Here is a 15,548-nt window from a genome sequence, read left to right as displayed (position 1 = left end):
CTACGAGCATGTGTTATTGATTTCGGAAACAGTTGGGATCGACATCTACCGTTAGCAGAATTTTCCTACAACAACAGCTACCATTCAAGCATTGAGATGGCGCCGTTTGAAGCACTTTATGGTAGAAAGTGCAGGTCTCCGATTTGTTGGAGTGAGGTGGGGGATAGACAGATTACGGGTCCGGAGATTATCCAAGAAACTACCGAGAAGATCATCCAAATTCAACAACGGTTGAAAACCGCCCAAAGTCGACAAAAGAGCTACGCTGACATTAAAAGAAAAGATATAGAATTTGAAATTGGAGAGATGGTCATGCTTAAAGTTTCACCTTGGAAAGGCGTTGTTCGATTTGGTAAACGAGGGAAATTAAATCCAAGGTATATTGGACCATTCAAGATTATTGATCGTGTCGGACCAGTAGCTTACCGACTTGAGTTACCTCAACAACTCGCGGCTGTACATAACACTTTCCACGTATCGAATTTGAAGAAATGTTTTGCTAAAGAAGATCTCACTATTCCGTTAGATGAAATCCAAATCAACGAAAAACTCCAATTCATCGAAGAACCCGTCGAAATAATGGATCGTGAGGTTAAAAGACTTAAGCAAAACAAGATACCAATTGTTAAGGTTCGATGGAATGCTCGTAGAGGACCCGAGTTCACCTGGGAGCGTGAAGATCAGATGAAGAAGAAATACCCTCATCTATTTCCAGAAGACTCGTCAACACCTTCAACAGCTTAAAATTTCGGGACGAAATTTATTTAACGGGTAGGTACTGTAGTGACCCGAACTTTTCCATGTTTATATATATTAATTGAGATTGATATTTACATGATTAAATGTTTCCAACATGTTAAGCAATCAAACTTGTTAAGACTTGATTAATTGAAATATGTTTCATATAGACAATTGACCACCCAAGTTGACCGGTGATTCACGAACGTTAAAACTTGTAAAAACTATACGATGACATATATATGGTTATATATATAGTTAACATGTTTTTATTATAAGTATGTATCTCATTAGGTATTTTAACAATGAGTTATATACATAAAAATGAGACTATTAATTTAAGAAACTCGAAAACGATATATATAACGATTATCGTTATAACAACGTCTTACTAGGTACATATGAATCATATTAAGATATTGATACACTTGGTTAATTATGTTAAATGATAAGTAAATATATTATTAAGTGTATTAACAATGAAATACATATGTAAAAATAAGACTACTAACTTAATGATTTCGAAATGAGACATATATGTAACGATTATCGTTGTAACGACATTTAACTGTATATACATCATACTGAGATATATTATATATCATAATATCATGATAATATAATAATTTAAAATCTCTTTTGATATTATAAACATTGGGTTAACAACATTTAACAAGATCGTTAACCTAAAGGTTTCAAAACAACACTTACATGTAACGACTAACGATGACTTAACGACTCAGTTAAAATGTATATACATGTAGTGTTTTAATATGTATTTATACACTTTTGAAAGACTTCAATACACTTATCAAAATACTTCTACTTAACAAAAATGCTTACAATTACATTCTCGTTCAGTTTCATCAACAATTCTACTCGTATGCACCCGTATTCGTACTCGTACAATACACAGCTTTTAGATGTATGTACTATTGGTATATACACTCCAATGATCAGCTCTTAGCAGCCCATGTGAGTCACCTAACACATGTGGGAACCATCATTTGGCAACTAGCATGAAATATCTCATAAGATTACAAAAATATGAGTAATCATTCATGACTTATTTACATGAAAACAAAATTACATATCCTTTATATCTAATCCATACACCAACGACCAAAAACACCTACAAACACTTTCATTCTTCAATTTTCTTCATCTAATTGAACTCTCTCAAGTTCTATCTTCAAGTTCTAAGTGTTCTTCATAAATTCCAAAAGTTCTAGTTTCATAAAATCAAGAATACTTTCAAGTTTGCTAGCTCACTTCCAATCTTGTAAGGTGATCATCCAACCTCAAGAAATCTTTGTTTCTTACAGTAGGTTATCATTCTAATACAAGGTAATAATCATATTCAAACTTTGGTTCAATTTCTATAACTATAACAATCTTATTTCAAGTGATGATCTTACTTGAACTTGTTTTCGTGTCATGATTTTGCTTCAAGAACTTTGAGCCATCCAAGGATCCATTGAAGCTAGATCCATTTTCCTCTTTTCCAGTAGGTTCATCCAAGGAACTTAAGGTAGTAATGATGTTCATAACATCATTCGATTCATACATATAAAGCTATCTTATTCGAAGGTTTAAACTTGTAATCACTAGAACATAGTTTAGTTAATTCTAAACTTGTTCGCAAACAAAAGTTAATCCTTCTAACTTGACTTTTAAAATCAACTAAACACATGTTCTATATCTATATGATATGCTAACTTAATGATTTAAAACCTGGAAACACGAAAAACACCGTAAAACCGGATTTACGCCGTCGTAGTAACACCGCGGGCTGTTTTGGGTTAGTTAATTAAAAACTATGATAAACTTTGATTTAAAAGTTGTTATTCTGAGAAAATGATTTTTATTATGAACATGAAACTATATTAAAAAAATTATGGTTAAACTCAAAGTGGAAGTATGTTTTCTAAAATGGTCATCTAGACGTCGTTCTTTCGACTGAAATGACTACCTTTACAAAAACGACTTGTAACTTATTTTTCCGACTAGAAACCTATACTTTTTTTGTTTAGATTCATAAAATAGAGTTCAATATGAAACCATAGCAATTTGATTCACTCAAAACGGATTTAAAATGAAGAAGTTATGGGTAAAACAAGATTGGATAAGTTTTCTCATTTTAGCTACGTGAAAATTGGTAACAAATCTATTCCAACCATAACTTAATCAACTTGTATTATATATTATGTAATCTTGAGATACCATAGACACGTATACAATGTTTCGACCTATCATGTCGACACATCTATATATATTTCGGAACAACCATAGACACTCTATATGTGAATGTTGGAGTTAGCTATACAGGGTTGAGGTTGATTCCAAAATATATATAGTTTGAGTTGTGATCAATACTGAGATACGTATACACTGGGTCGTGGATTGATTCAAGATAATATTTATCAATTTATTTCTGTACATCTAACTGTGGACAACTAGTTGTAGGTTACTAACGAGGACAGCTGACTTAATAAACTTAAAACATCAAAATATATTAAAAGTGTTGTAAATATATTTTGAACATACTTTGATATATATATATGTATATATTGTTATAGGTTCGTGAATCAACCAGTGGCCAAGTCTTACTTCCCGACGAAGTAAAAATCTGTGAAAGTGAGTTATAGTCCCACTTTTAAAATCTAATATTTTTGGGATGAGAATACATGCAGGTTTTATAAATGATTTACAAAATAGACACAAGTACGTGAAACTACATTCTATGGTTGAATTATCGAAATCGAATATGCCCCTTTTTATTAAGTCTGGTAATCTAAGAATTAGGGAACAGACACCCTAATTGACGCGAATCCTAAAGATAGATCTATTGGGCCTAACAAACCCCATCCAAAGTACCGGATGCTTTAGTACTTCGAAATTTATATCATATCCGAAGGGTGTCCCGGAATGATGGGGATATTCTTATATATGCATCTTGTTATTGTCGGTTACCAGGTGTTCACCATATGAATGATTTTTATCTCTATGTATGGGATGTATATTGAAATATGAAATCTTGTGGTCTATTATTATGATTTGATATATATAGGTTAAACCTATAACTCACCAACATTTTTGTTGACGTTTTAAGCATGTTTATTCTCAGGTGATTATTAAGAGCTTCCGCTGTCGCATACTTAAATAAGGACGAGATTTGGAGTCCATGCTTGTATGATATTGTGTAAAAACTGCATTCAAGAAACTTATTTTGTTGTAACATATTTGTATTGTAAACCATTATGTAATGGTCGTGTGTAAACAGGATATTTTAGATTATCATTCTTTGATAATCTACGTAAAGTTTTTTTTAAAACCTTTATTGATGAAATAAAGGTTATGGTTTGTTTTAAAATGAATGCAGTCTTTGAAAAACGTCTCATATAGAGGTCAAAACCTCGCAACGAAATCAATTAATATGGAACGTTTTTAATCAATAAGAACGGGACATTTCAGCTAGTTGATTCTCAAACACAGTTTTTCACATCTCAGAAACAAACCAATGAACAAAATGCTCAAGCATTTAGAAATCAACAAGCTTCTATTCAAAATCTTGAACAAGAAGTAAGCAACCTAGCAAGGTTGATAGGTGAAAGAAAATTGGGAAGTTTACCTAGTGATACAAATGCTAACCCCCGGAATGAAACAGCTAAAGCCATTACCACAAGAAGTGGTATTACACTTAAACCACCTGAAATGCCTGTAATTTCTGATGACTCTATTCCTACTCCACAAGAACCACAGTCTGAACAAGATAAGGAAAAAGAACCGGTAGTTGAAAAGGTTAATGAAGATAACACGGTTAAGGCTAAACCTTATGTTAAACCATACCAACCACCACTTCCTTACCCTAGTAAAATGAGAAAAGAGAGACTTGAAGCCGAGCAATCCAAATTCTTGGATATGTTTAAACAAATAAATGTAAATCTTCCTTTCATTGATGTAATTTCAGGAATGCCTAGATATGCTAAATTTCTGAAAGATCTAATCACGAATAGAAAGAAAATGGAAGAACTCTCAGCTGTTACAATGAATGCTAATTGTTCTGCAGTGCTGTTGAATAAGATACCAGAAAAACTTTCAGATCCAGGAAGTTTCACGATTCCATGTTTTCTGGGTAGTCTTAGTTCAATAGAAGTATTGGCAGATTTAGGTGCTAGTATAAATTTAATGCCATATTCACTATACGCTAAACTAGACCTTGGAGAATTGAAACCAACATGAATAAGCATACAACTAGCCGATAGATCAGTAAAATATCCTAGAGGGATAATGGAGAACATGCTAGTTAAAGTTGGTACCTTAGTATTTCCAGTAGATTTTGTTATTCTGGACATGGAAGAAGATTCTCGAGTTCCTCTCATATTAGGAAGACCATTCTTAAACACGGCTAAAGCAATAATAGACGTGTTTGGTAAGAAATTGACCCTAAGTATAGAGGACGAGAGTGTTACCTTTTCAGTGGATAGAGCCATGCAACAACCGCAATCTGCAGATGATACATGTTATTATATTCAAACTATAGATTCACATGCAGAATTGTTAGAAGAATTTCCAGAATTACAAGGAACAGGAGAATGTTCTTTAGGAGAAGGAACTGAACCAATTGATGAAACTGAAATGTTAGCTACACTTATGGCTAATGGTTATGAACCAACAACAGAAGAAATTCAAATGCTAAAAGAGGAAGACAGATATCGATATAAATCATCGATAGAAGAACCACCGACATTAGAGTTAAAGCCACTTCCAAATCATTTGGAATACGCTTATTTACATGGTGAATCTGAATTACCTGTAATAATATCGTCTTCTCTTACGGAAAATGAAAAATCTCAACTCATTACTGTGCTAAAAGCTCATAAACCAGCTATTGCATGGAAAATTCATGATATTAAAGGCATAAGTCCTTCGTATTGCACACATAAAATCCTTATGGAAGAAGGTCATAAAACGTATGTGCAACGCCAACGAAGACTAAATCCTAATATGCAAAATGTTGTTAAGAAAGAAATTATTAAACTGCTAGATGCAGGTTTAATTTATCCAATTTCTGATAGTCAATGGGTAAGCCCAGTTCAATGCGTGCCTAAGAAGGGTGGCATGACTGTCATCACAAATGAGAAAAATGAGCTTATTCCTACTAGGACTGTAACAGGATGGCGTGTTTGTATTGATTATAGAAAATTAAATGACGCCACCAGAAAAGATCACTTTCCCTTAGCCGGAAATAGTTACTATTGTTTTCTTGACGGTTTTTCCAGATATTTTCAAATTCCAATAGCACCCGAGGACCAAGAGAAAACCACATTCACGTGCCCTTATGGTACTTTTGCTTACAAACGCATGCCATTTGGACTTTGCAATGCCCCTGCAACCTTTCAAAAGTGCATGATGGCGATTTTTCACGACATGATAGAAGAATGCATGGAAGTTTTCATGGATGACTTTTCAGTCTTCAGTGATACTTTTGAAACATGTCTAGTTAATCTTGAACGAATGCTTATTAGATGTGAACAATCAAATCTAGTACTTAATTGGGAGAAATGTCATTTCATGGTTAAAGAAGACATCGTTCTTGGTCATAAAATTTCAAAGGAAGGAATTGAAGTGGATAGAGCTAAAGTAGATGTAATTGCTAAACTTCCACATCCCACCAATGTTAGAGGAGTTAGGAGTTTTGTAGGGCATGCCGGTTTTTACCGACGTTTCATAAAAGATTTTTCTAAAATCGCCACTCCTATGAATAAACTCCTAGAAAAGGATGCTCCATTCATCTTTTCAGATGAATGCATCAAATCTTTTAATATTCTTAAAGAAAAACTCACTAATGCGCTGATCATGATAACTCCAAATTGGAATCTACCGTTTGAACTAATGTGCGATGCAAGTGATTTTGCAATGGGAGCCGTTTTAGGACAAAGGATTGAAAAATGATTTCAACCTGTTTATTATGCTAGTAAGATGTTACAAGGAGCAAAAACGAATTATACAACTACTGAAAAAGAACTCCTTGCTATTGTATTTGCTTTTGACAAATTTCGTTCATTTCTCATTCTAGCTTAAACGGTGGTCTATACTGACCATTCTGCTCTTAGATACCTATTTTCGAAACAAGATGCCAAACCACGATTAATCCATTGGATCTTACTCTTACAAGAGTTCGATATTGAAATCCGAGACAAAAAGGGAGCAGAAAATCTAGCCGCTGATCATCTTTCTCGTCTTGAAAATCCTGAATTAGAAGTTCTAAATGAATCGGCCATACAAGACAACTTTCCTGATGAATATCTATTGGAGATAGATTATAATGAAATTCCATGGTTTGCAGACTATGCAAACTATTTAGTATGTGGATTTCTTGAAAAAGGATTATCGTACCAAAAACGAAAGAAATTCTTTAGTGATATAAAACACTATTTCTGGGAAGATCCACATTTGTTTAAAAGTTGTCCCGATAGAATAATACGCCGATGTGTATTCGGAGATGAAGCTAGTAAAATCTTAAACCATTGTCACACAGGACCAACAGGAGGGCATTATAGGCCTCAACTCACAGCAAGAAAAGTTTACGATGTTGGATTCTATTGGCCTACAATTTTCAAAGACGTACACCTTCTTTGCAAATCATGTGATGCTTGTCAAAGGGCTGGAAAAATAAGTCAACGTGATGAAATGCCACAAAATATCATTCAAGTATGTGAAGTATTTGACATTTGAGGTATTGACTTTATGGGTCCATTTCCAAAATTTCATAATAATCTCTACATTCTCGTTGCCATTGATTATGTATCTAAATGGGCGGAAGCACAAGCTCTCCCAACTAATGATGCACGAGTTGTAGTCAACTTTTTAAAACGTCTTTTTGCTAGGTTTGGAACACCGAAAGCTTTAATAAGTGATCGGGGTACTCATTTTTGTAATAATCAACTTGAGAAAGTTCTCAAAAGATATGGAGTAACTCATGAAATCTCAACCGCTTATCATCCACAAACAAGTGGACAAGTTGAAAATACCAACCGAGCATTAAAACGTATTCTAGAAAAAACCGTAGGATCAAATTCGAAGGAATGGTCCATGAAATTGGAGGATGCACTCTGGGCTTTTAGAACAGCCTACAAAACTCCAATTGGAACCACACCTTTTAGACTCGTTTACGAAAAAGCATGTCATCTTCCAGTAGAAATTGAACACAAAGCATTTTGGGCTTTGAAGACATGTAATCTTGATTTACATGAAGCTGGACGTCTACGATTAAGTCAACTAAACGAATTAGAAAAATTAAGACATGAAGCATACGAAAATTCGTTAATCTATAAGGAAAGAACGAAGAAATGGCATGATAAAAGAATCAGAAGTTCAAAAGAATTTAAAGAAGGAGACAGAGTTCTTCTTTTCAATTCACGATTCAAGCTATTTCCTGGAAAATTGAAATCAAGATGGTCTGGACCATTCATAGTCAAAAGAGTTTTCCCGTACGGAATAGTAGAATTAATAAATTCAAATGGGATTGAATTTAAAGTTAATGGTCACAGAGTTAAACATTACATAGATAATCCAATGGAAGTTGAAGATGAAGTTAATCACAATTTCGATACCACAGCTAACTAAGTGTGGGAAAATTCGAGTCTTTAAAGGGTAATATGTATTTATGTTAGAGTTAGATATTCTGTTTTCGTGTAGTTCTCGAGAATGGAATCCGAATGGTCTTTTCCTAGCAGACCCTAAAGAACTAGTCTTCTCCCCCCATTCTGAATTTTTATTTTTTTTAGGTTTTACGAGATGAAGAATTCCTGTGAACTAAACCATGGTCTAATGCTACACGCTTTAATCACTAAACGTAATAATGACACACTTCCGAGTGACCTGGTATCAATAATAAGAGCCAAATTGGACGGAGTAAGAAAAGAACTCAGAAACGATCATAATAAGTTACTTTTTGGTAAAGGAAAATCAAAATCCACAGCGAAAAGAAGAGCACGAAACCTTGAAAGATGTCACAAATGCGGAAAATGGTCACACGAAGGAAAATGCTCGACGAATCAAACATATTCCAATAACGATTTCGTTACTTTATGCAGAGAAGGACCGTTCATATGTTTCGAAGAAAAATCGTTGAATGCTCGAGGTTACGCCTATGTAGCTATGGAAAACCAATTAGTCCGACTATCTTATGAGTGGGCTAAAGCAGGTCACTGAAAATTCTATCTCACAGGTAAGCATGTACAGTTTTTATTTTTATTTTATTATTTTTAACCTTTTGATAATAAACGCTAAATTGTTCGCTATAAAGTATTAAATTGATACTCAATAAAATTAGGTTTTGCAACCGAAATTATTGATATCATACAAAAATTTATTACATCACAGTGAAATTTACCGTTTATTCTTAAGGTATAAATATCTTTAATCAATCAACCCAAAATATTTCAGAAATTCGTCAGGAGTAAAACTATGTAATATAGCCGAAATTACTTTACCGAAAAGAGGGGCGTATATTTTTGATAATATTTGATTGATTAAAGTGGGATAAAAGACCAAAAAGATTTTTAATTTTATTTTTACTTTATTTTTTTTAAATTAATATTAAATTATTATCATAAACTTTTTAAAATTAATATATATTTAAGTTTGTAAATAATTAAAAAATTAATATTTTTAATATAAGTTCGTATGTTTAAAAAACAAAATTTTTAATATAAAGTTTGTATGTATAAAAATAAAAATATAATATAAGTTTGGTGTGAATTTTTAATTTTAATATGAATTTTTAATTTTATGCATTTTAAATTTAAGTTTGGTGTGAATTTAAAAACAAAAATTTACTTTATTTCACTAAGTTAAAAATTGATTTTTAAAATTCGTCGTGAGTTGAAAACTAGGTCGTTGAACCGAAATTGCTCTACCCAAGGGAGGGACGAGAACTTTTATTATCATTATTTTTAATCTTATTAAATTAAAGTATGCCAAAAACATAAAAAAAAAAAAAAAAAAAAAAAAAAGGGACCTCATGCGATCGCATGAGATTTACCCTGTAACCTCATGCGATCGCATGAGGCTGGAAATCAGGCCAGAAACAAAAAGGCAATCGAGTTCTGCTCTTCACCACAACACACACACATATATCACGAAAATACTCCAAAATCCTCTCTAAAATTCGTAAATTTTCACCGTAATTCGTCAAATTTCTTGCTTTAATCATGCCTAGGTTCGGATTCTTCAACAAAAAGGTAAAAATTACACCCCTAAACTTTTAAATTTTCTAGTTTTTGTGATAATTATCAATATTTTACCTAATTTAATTTTGTTAATTTCTAGTGTAATTAGAGTTAAATTGTTAGTATATTATGCATGTATAACCTAGATTGATGCTATTTAACATGATTTGAAGCCAAAAACTTCAAAAATTTTAGAAATCTAGGGTTTGTGTTCTTGAGCAATTTGGGGATTTTTGATATAAACAGGTTATGGTCGATTTTTGTCATGAATTGTTGCTAAATTAAGTAGTGTAACATGTTTAGGTAGCTAAATGATCCGAACTTTAATCCTAAACATGATTTTTGAGAATTAAAGTGGACTTTTTAAGTCTAAAATTCATGAACTTGATTAAATTGATGTAAATGCCATTTGAGACTTGTTTAATTGCTAGTAATGACTAGTTTGACATGTTATTTGAGTTAAATGCTTATGAACTTTGTATACATTTTCATATATGCTTATTTGAAAAAATGTAGAATTGATAAAATTGTGAAAATTAGCATAAGTTTAATTTTGATTAAACATGTCATTGTGATTGTTTTAAGTTGTTATTTTGCTAACACTAATGCATATTTGGATGCACAAATTTTGTATTTAATGTGTTTTGCAGAAATATACTGAAACTGGAGGTGCATCATCATCATCTAGACAACCACAACCAGAACCTGAACCAGAATATGAGCCGCAATACGAACCTGAACCAGAATATGAGCTGCAATACGAGCCTGAACCGGAACAACAACAGGAACCACAACAACAGCCTGATCAACACGTACCTTATTATGATCTGCTACAATTTGTTGATACCTTCATAGTATTTCCGATACATCCACCAGTAGAATACCCAACGATTCCTGAACACACGTTGCATCCTAATCTGAGATTCGATAGAAGCTGGAGGGATTACCTGGCATATCAAAGTAACAAATTCAAACTGCTACCGAAAAATGTAGAAGTGCCAAGGGTAATCGATTGGGATCCTCTGGAAAGGGTCTAATTAGCTAACTCAGTTAGGGAGCATCTGATCCAAAGGTATGGCAGTTCTTCTTTTACTGATTGGGAACGTCTATTCACCATTCGTAGGCCTGTATATAAGGAATGGTGTGTTGAGCTCATGAGTACTATAGCGTTAAATGTAGATGTAGATAGATTAGATGATAGAAGTTTTCTTAGATTTATACTTGGCCGTAGGATGTACAGGATGTCCATGCTGGACATGGCCAGGGCTTTACAGATATATACTCCTGGTGAATTACTACTACCCGATTGTATGAATTTGATTTATCGTGGTGAAAGGATAGATAGGAATTTTGACGCGAACGCCGTCTGGAGGCGTATGTCAAACTATAATGTTTTTACGCTGGGAGGAAAACACTCCTACTTACATATTAACAAAGCCGAACTTCGTATAATTCATATATTTCTGGCTAACTCGATTACACATAGAGGTCACAACAAGGAGAAAATGACCTTACATGATTTATTTTACCTAAAGTGTATTCGAGACCCAAGAAGCTTTGTTAATATCCCCTACTGTGTTGGTTTTTATTTGTCTAAGATGGTGGAAGGAATACAGGAAGGGGGGATAATAGGAGGAGGTATTTTTGTTACTCTCATTGGAGAGTATTTAGGTGTAGATAGGGACCAAGGGGGTCCACTTTTGGAATGTATGGAACAGGTTGAGCCTTTAAGATTGAAGGTCTATCAGAGTGCTAAGGTATTAAAGAGCATACGCAACCAGGCAGTACCCTATGAAGGTAGTCATCCTCAGGTAGAGAGAGTTTCAGATGAGGAAATGGAGGAAGCGGATGACATTAGGGATGTCATTAGGGAAGCTATGACTGATGTCTACCAGCGTGTAGATGAGGTAGATATGACAAACGCGGAGAGATTTCGTCGGATGGAGCAGTGGCAAGCCCGGAATGATTACGAGCATTTCAGGCAATGACAGCATGATAGATGGGACTATCATCAGCGTCAGATTATGAGCCGGCTGTCACCTCAGGATCACTATGTTTCGACCCGACCCGCTTACTATCCTCCACACCAGCCCGAGATGAGACCACCATATACTCTCTACGACCCTAACCAGGCCTACCAGTACACCTATCACCAACCATGGAACCCGGACGACGACATGAACTGGAACCCCTATCCAGATTGATATAGTTCCTATTGGTGATTTCTATGATTTTTATCTTTTTATGATTTTTATTTATGTTTAAACATATGATATTGTGATACATTAATGTATTGTTTAATATTTTTTATTTGGTACTAATATTTCATATTTGATTTGAAAGTGGGATTTTAAGTCCCATTTTAAATTACCATTCATGTTTATATTTGTATTGTATGTATTTTATTTCATGTACACAACAGGGTAAAACAGCACATTTTCAAAGACTGGCATTAAGTTCAGCAAAAGCTACTAATTTTGACGACAAAACGAAAAACAAATGTGATGTAACAACAAGACGGAATGAACAAATGATGTGCACCATTTATCATTCAGCAAACAAATGCGAATATGTTTGGAAACTTTGGTAAAATTTAATCATTTTTCTACGCTAATCACCCTCAATAATTTAAAATTGTTACTGATTTCTTGCAAATGAGGGCATTGCAAGATCTTAAGTGTGGGAAGGGGTTAAATTCTTTCGGATTTTTAAAATTTTTGACTTATACACTTGGTTACCATTAAAAATACTAGTAATGCAGTAGTTGTATTAGAATCTAGTGCTCTCTGATAATAAAGAACAGTCCTAGTCTTATATACTGACTACCCAATTCTAGTAAAATTTTCAAAATTTTCAATTAAATGAATTCAAAATCATGTTTATACATATTTATGAACGATAAAACTAGGTGTTAACACCGAAATTATTGTTACCTCGGAAAGGACATAAATTGAGAAACAACCCAAAATGTTAGAATTCATTTAAAATGGAATAGAGGACAATAAAAAGGTAAAAAAAGGAAAATAAAAGCCAAGTGTGAGAAAAATTTACCAAGTTATTTTGAACATATATCACATATTTTTGTACAAATAACTGAGGATACTTTTGTTTTGGACAAAATTAACCGTTTTACCCAATTTCTTATAATATATTTGAAAGAAAGATGGATCTACACGATGAATCAATTCTATCATTAAAAGGAAGTAAAGTCTTCCGAAAAAGACACACGCTTCTTCATTTAGGTCAGGAAGTTGTCGTCCAGACCAGCTATAGGTTGACGAAAAATCTAGAAAAGTCATCTCTAAAATCAGCAGGAAATCCACGGACCTCAGCATCAAACAGGGTCGCCAAGTGGTCAGACTTATCCTAACCATGAGAGGATCTGTCTCGTAAAATGGGGAGGGCGCCATGCAAATTAGCTTGATAAGACTAATGAATCAGATCCCCAATAAGGATAATCTCCTTAAAGATTAAAAATCAGCTTTTAAGCCTGATATTACTCAATCCTAGAGATTGACCTTAAAGATTGAGAATTACAAACTCATGGAATTCGATGATATCTAAACTCGAGCTTGAATGAGAAAATATTTTGATCAAAAATTACAAACCGATTTGTTTTCTGAAAACCCATTTTTAATTCGTTCATTACCATTGAACATAAAAACCTAGGAATTCACCTGGAATTCATTAGGTCACCTGAACCAAATCGGGTGTCAACCGTAAGAACGGTGGTTGCATAGCATGGTCGAAGACAGGACCTTGTGCCAAATCGAAAAATCATAAGGGTGAGCTTTACTATTACTCCTACAAAGGATAGTAATTGCATTCGACACGTTATAGACCATAATTAAAAGCATGTCAGGGGACAATGCCTTAACAGTTGCTTGTTCAACGCTTTCCTTTACAACCGGACGGTAGTTTATCGAAAGGTAATATACGGAGCAAGTATACTGGACGTGTTGCTTTCCTAATACAAGGTTAGCAAGTAGGTGACACAAAACCACAAGTTTTAAGCTAAAATTTTCAAATATGAAACCCACCAAACCCACAAAAAGAATTTGCAAACACCGATGAAGGGTTATTCCGGAAAACTTATCTTGGGTAAAAGCTAGATTGAATTTTCAAAAGATCAAATGTTTTCATAAAGATCCAATTTCCTTAAAGGATCTAAATTTCTATAGTCATGTGGGACTGTAAACCACATCGTTACTACCATTGTTCATACCACCGTATAGAAATCACTGATGTACAAAGTGTGAAGAATAAAGAAGTGATTCTAGTATTTTTATTTCAAGACTATATTGCTTGAGGACAAGCAACGCTCAAGTGTGGGAATATTTGATAATGCTAAAAACGAACATATATTTCATAGCATTATCCCTCAAGAAAGACAAGCTTTTAGTTGGAATTGTTCTATTTACAAGTGATATTCGTTTAAATAATAAAAGGTGAAGACAAAAGACAGATTCGACGAATTGAAGATGCAAACGACCAAAAAGCTCAAAAGTACAAAGTACAATCAAAGAGGTTCAAATTATTGATGAGAAACGTCTCAAAATTACAAGAGTACAAGACGCGAAACGCAAAGTACAAGATATTAAATTATACGCAAGGACGTTCGAAAATCCGGAACCGGGACCAAAGTCAACTCTCAACGCTCGACGCAACGAACTAAAAATTACAAGTCAACTATGCACATAAATATAATATAATATTTAAATAATTCTTAAAATTATTTATATATTATATTTATTTATTAAACCGTCGGCAAGAAAGAAAACAAACTCTTGTGAGCTGGAAAAAGGGTCCATGCGATCGCATGGCCTGAAGGCTATAATTCCATGTGATCGCTTGGCAGTAGGTAGCTGGCCACATGCCTATAAATTCGCGGTTTTGGTTGATCATATATCATCTTTCATCTATCTCTCACTCGTATATATATATATATATATATATATATATATATATATATATATATATATATATATATATATATATATATATATATATATATATATATATATATATTATAATTTTAATTTTAATTTTAAATTCTAATAATAAGGGTATGTTAGCGAATGTTGTAAGGGTGTAAGTCAAAATTCTGTCCGTGTAACGCTACACTATTATTAATCATTGTAAGTTATGTTCAACCTTTTTAATTTAATGTCTCGTAGCTAAGTTATTATTATGCTTATTTAAGACGAAGTAATCATGATGTTGGGCTAAAATATTAAAGATTGGGTAATTGGGCTTTGGACTATAATTGGGGTTTGGACAAAAGAACGACACTTGTGGAAATTAGACTATGGGCTATTAATGGGCTTTATATTTGTTTAACTAAATGATAGCTTGTTAATTTAACATAAAGATTTACAATTGGACGTACCTATAAATAACCATATACACTCGATCGGACACGATGGGCGGGATATTTATAAGTACTAATAATCGTTGATTTAACCGGACACGGGAATGGATTAATAGTCAATGAAATTATTAAAACAGGGGTGAAATTACGTACAAGGACACTTGGCGTAATTGTTAACAAAGTATTAAAACCTTGGGTTACAC

This window comes from Rutidosis leptorrhynchoides, chromosome 2, assembly GCF_046630445.1.
Source record: "Rutidosis leptorrhynchoides isolate AG116_Rl617_1_P2 chromosome 2, CSIRO_AGI_Rlap_v1, whole genome shotgun sequence".
In the NCBI taxonomy this organism is placed as follows: Eukaryota; Viridiplantae; Streptophyta; class Magnoliopsida; order Asterales; family Asteraceae; genus Rutidosis; species Rutidosis leptorrhynchoides.
Note: the sequence above shows the minus strand (reverse complement) of the source record.